This window comes from Notothenia rossii (genome assembly GCF_949606895.1).
Source record: "Notothenia rossii genome assembly, contig: scaffold_369, whole genome shotgun sequence".
Classification (NCBI taxonomy): domain Eukaryota; kingdom Metazoa; phylum Chordata; class Actinopteri; order Perciformes; family Nototheniidae; genus Notothenia; species Notothenia rossii.
This window is the reverse complement of record NW_027639768.1, coordinates 1-5,000: the sequence shown is the minus strand read 5'-3', so window position 1 is coordinate 5,000 and position 5,000 is coordinate 1. Positions and strand designations below refer to the sequence as shown.

Sequence of the window (5,000 nt, the reverse complement as noted above, 5' to 3'; positions counted from 1 at the left end):
TTTACATATTTTTAAGTGTAAGTAGTACATTTAATCAAGTATTGTACTTAAATACAACTTCGAGGTACTTGTGCTTTACTGAGTATTTAATTTTGCGCAAATACAATTCATTTTATAGGTAAATATTGTACTTTTTTATCCACTACATGGCGTGTGGCTTTAGTTACTGTTCCCTCCACTTCCTGTCCAATAGAAAGCCTGTATCTCCAGATGCTGTTCAGTATGTGTGATAAACTAAGTCCTTTTCCTTCTGAATCTAAATAAAGTCCTTAAAATGCCTCGTTATAAAGATGAAAACAGGGCTGTTTGTGTTGACTTTTAGGACATATGTAGTTCTCACAGGACAGTTTCTTACTTTTTTAAGGATTATGATGCATTGCTTCAGATTAACACTACATAATTCATCAGAAATATGAATCCAGAAACATTAGATATAATATAAACACTGATAATAACTTTAATTTAGAGACAGCTTCATCCCGCAGGCAATAAAACAATTTCATAACATTCATCTGCTACTTAGTAATTATTTATCTATTATCTAATATATCATTCCAATAACTTGCATATAGACTCGTATTGCACTATTCCACTTTTTTAAAACTATTTTTATTTTTGTATTTCTTTTAATATAGTACATTTTAATATTGTTTTAATATTGTCTGCTTGTCTGTATTATTGTGTTGCATTGTTGGAGTAGCCTGTGACCTAAGATTTTCAACGACATAATTACTCTGTAGCTAGGTTAGTTTTACAATAAAGAACCTTAAACCTTGAATTTCAATCTCCTGGTTACATCGTTTTATTTAATTAAGGTTTTAAATGCATGGCTGTTACCTGTTACCTGTTGGCTGTTACCTGTATGTTCAGTGTAGAGTGCTTTTAGTTCAGCAAGCAAAGAATATCAATAGTTTCCCACCAGTGTTTTATGAGGTTAAACTGCTCATTACATCACTAGAAATGCTACTTTTGATACTAGGTAAAAAGGGAAATATACATATCTCAAAATTCACAATATAAGTACTTTTTGAAAATGAGGCGAATGAGTGTGTCCAAATGTAGGAAATAATATATGTTTTTTAAAATGAAGTACTCATTACAATACTCCCCTTTCTGATCAGCAACAGTGTGTGTGTGTGTGTGTGTGTGTGTGTGTGTGTGTGTGTGTGTGTGTGTGTGTGTGTGTGTGTGTGTGTGTGTGTGTGTGTGTGTGTGTGTGTGTGTGTGTGTGTGTGTGTGTGTGTGTGTGTGTGTGTGTGTGTGTGTGTTTGTCCCCTGCAGCCCGTACAGCACCAACAGGCGGCTGTAAACTCACTTTACACACCACTCTGCTCATTAGTGTGTGTGTTAACTAGCAGGAGGAATGCAGTTGAACAGCTCAGTGGAAAAAGCAGTATAATTTAACAAGAGGCTAATCACCAAATTGTTGAACTGTGTAGTCACTGTACGGTATATGAGAGGGGGGGTCTGCTCTTCACCTCATCCTGGGTCATCCCAGACTTAGCATTTGTCGAATAGTTATATCATTCTTCGATTTGGGATCAATAAATGACATTTTTCTGTCCAAACGGAGCATCTGGCAGAGAATATAAATTTTTGGTGTTTCATTGGCAGTCAATTATGATATAGTGATAAGCGGCCATTCATGTTATGTTACATGCATTAAAGTCCTGCAGTATTAGTGGTCTTCTCATGTCCTTTGTGCATCTCGACAATAATAACACATTTCCATATTTTAAATGCTACATGACCCCGTTTGAAATGACCTTCTTAAGTTCAAATAACTCGATATTAGTAAGACTGTCAAGAGCCTCCAATGCCATAGTTACAGACTTTCACAAGAGTAGAGGTGGGAGAAGTACTCAGGTCTTGTTCTTGAGTAAAAGTAGAAGTACTCAGATCTTGTACTTGAGTAAAAGTAGAAGTACTCAGATCTTGTTCTTGAGTAAAAGTAGAAGTACTCAGATCTTGTACTTGAGTAAAAGTAGAAGTACTCAGATCTAGTACTTGAGTAAAAGCAGATGTACTCAGATCTTGTACTTGAGTAAACGTAGAAGTACTCAGGTCTTGTTCTTGAGTAAATGTAGAAGTACTCAGGTCTTGTACTTGAGTAAAAGTAGAAGTACTCAGATCTTGTACTTGAGTAAAAGTAGAAGTACTCAGACCTTGTTCTTGAGTAAAAGTAGAAGTACTCAAATCTTGTGCTTGAGTAAAAGTAGAAGTACTCAAATCTTGTGCTTGAGTCAAAGTAGAAGTACACAGGTCTTGTACTTGAGTAGAAGTAGAAGTACTCAGATATTGTACTTGAGTAAAAGTAGAAGTACTCAGGTCTTGTACTTGAGTAAAAGTAGAAGTACTCAGATATTGTACTTGAGTAAAAGTAGAAGTACTCAGGTCTTGTACTTGAGTAAAAGTAGAAGTACTCAGATATTGTGCTTGAGTAAAAGTAGAAGTACTCAGATATTGTACTTGAGTAAAAGTAGAAGTACTCAGACCTTGTACTTGAGTAAAATTAGAAGTACTCAGATCTTGTACTTGAGTAAAAGTAGAAGTAATCAGATCTTGTACTTGAGTAAAATAGAAGTACTCAGGTCTTGAACTTGAGTTCTCCAGGTGGAACTAAAGTCTGATTTAAGAGTTGATTATATCTCACATCATTAATCCAAATCTGTAAAGTAACTAAAGGTATTAAATAAATAATAAAGTACACCATTTACCTCTGTATTATTGTGGAGTAGAAGTACAAAGAAGCAAAACATTCTACGGTACTCGAGTAAATGAAGCTACTTTACACCACGGCACAAGAGTATACAACTTTACAGGTATATCTGCACGATTCTTATTTGACATTTCTTAACAAAATACATATTGTGATTTCAGACAAACTGTGTTAGGACCCTGCTGATGTTGGTGCAGCTTCCTGTCATCACCTGCAGAGCAGCAGTGACTTCTCTAAAGGTAAATCACATCAATACCGACGGCACATTAAAACTCTGTCTCTCTGAAAGTGAAATCTGTAACTAATCACCATCTTGCAAGGCAACATATAATAACAACATTTAAAGTGTCTTCCCTTTTGCTCTCCAAGACAAATCACACTCATCACCCTTCAACCCAAATAAAGACATGTTAGAACATATTAATATTTCAGGGTTAGGGTTAATATGCCAAGTTGTTGGTATGTTTGGGTTTGACTGTTCAATTAGTCAACATATTAACTTTAAGAGAATAAGCTTTGTACTATTTAGCCGAAAAATGACATTTGACCTCTGCAAACGGAGGAAAACCGTCAAACACATTCCTGCATTTTCCCCAGATACATTTCTCTAAGTGTTTCTGTCCCTCCTTCAGATGTCCTGACCTTCACGGGGCGTTCAAAGACGCTCCGAAAAGTTACGAGAGAAGAGAGCCGCAGGAGGAAGAGGAGCGTGAGAGGAACAGAGGGAGCGGACGTCCAGCCGAACTCTAAAGGAAACGCCTCGGACATGTGAAGAACAGTAAGTGTGAAAACACACACACGTCTTCAAGGTCTTTGACGCATGTCACTCACACACACACCAACACACACACTGTCAAGGAGAGGTCCCTGACACTCAAACCAATGTCCATTTCCCATAGCCGTGGGAACATGTTTCAAATGGGGGGTGCTGTGGGGATGACACCAGGGCCGGTTTTGAACAATTTGCTGCCCTATAGGCAAGATTTTAGCTGGCAATGAAAAACCTCTACAAAAGACACTACAAAGAAACATATTGACATGGTGGACAGCTTATATAAAAAGGCTTCAAATGTATACTATTTAGTATTGCATGAACATTGAACATGTTTTAATTGGATGGTGGACTTCACATCCTCTTGGGGGTCCGGGGGTGCCCCCCCGGGAAGATTGTTTTTAACATTTTAAAGTAAAATGCTTCAATCTGGTGCACTTTGAGCGCCCAATTACTAGAGACTGATCTAGGGGATACAACTCTAAACACCCATATGAAAAAGATCGGTTTTCATTTTAATAATAAAATAAGTATGTGAACATAACCGATAACCTACCATAGCCAATAACAAATAAATGTAGGCTAACTTGTTTTATTTTTGTGGTTCATTTATATCTTATCAGTTAACATTTATTTATTTATGCATATTTTTAAATCTCTCCAGTTTTAAACTATATTTTTGGTTTACTGTCCTATAGTATACATTGGAATGATTTCAAACCTGTTTTTATTTATCCTAATAATTATAAAGGAGTGCCTTGGAAATATTTGTTTACATAAATTGTGATCAAAACGTTTGAGACCCACTGAGATAACTTAGACTAAAGTGAACTAAACACTCAGAGTCCTTTACCTCACTGTTCCTCTCAGTCTGACAGGACAGAACTCTCCCTCCACATTATTGTAGAAAGAGCTTCTAATATCCGTTAGCGCAGCAGAAGCTAACAACATTCCCCGCCGGTACAGGTGCACCCCCTCTCTCTATCTATCTCTCTCTCACGCTGGCTGTGAGCTGCGGGCGCCTGATAAGCCAACATCCCCCACTTTCATCACTTAAAGCGCCCATCGTACGGGGCAAATGGAAAATGTAACCGGGTGAAAAGGGTGTTATCTTTACTTGATTATGAATGTTGTTACGTCAAGGCTGAAAATTCATTTTTTTTATTATTATATTTGTATTTAATCTTGTGGAAGTGCAGATCCCCTGTCCTCCACCAGGGGGTGCTGCAGCACCCTCAGCACCCCTACGTCCCACGGCCCTGCCATTTCCTCCTGTGTGTGACAGGAAGTGCACAGGTCAAGGAGACAGAAACTTCTTTATTTTCATGTGTCCCTGAACACACCATGCCTTAGCACCACCATTACTGTGTGTGTGTGTGTGTGTGTGTGTGTGTGTGTGTGTGTGTGTGTGTGTGTGTGTGTGTGTGTGTGTGTGTGTGTGTGTGTGTGTGTGTGTGTGTGTGTGTGTGTGTGTGTGTGTGTGTGTGTGTGTGTGTGTGTGTGTGTGTG

The 5,000-nt window shown here is 37.9% G+C and overlaps 1 long non-coding RNA gene across 1 annotated transcript in view; it reads left to right on the top strand.

Annotated features, from left to right (window-relative positions):
- Positions 1-3,493, top strand: part of LOC307027434 — a 3,745-nt gene extending 252 nt beyond the window's left edge. The window contains exons 2-3 of the long non-coding RNA XR_013804636.1: positions 2,881-2,958; positions 3,352-3,493. This is a non-coding gene — a long non-coding RNA (uncharacterized lncRNA). The remainder of the gene's footprint in view (positions 1-2,880; positions 2,959-3,351) is intronic.
- Positions 3,494-5,000: the final 1,507 nt, after the last annotated feature.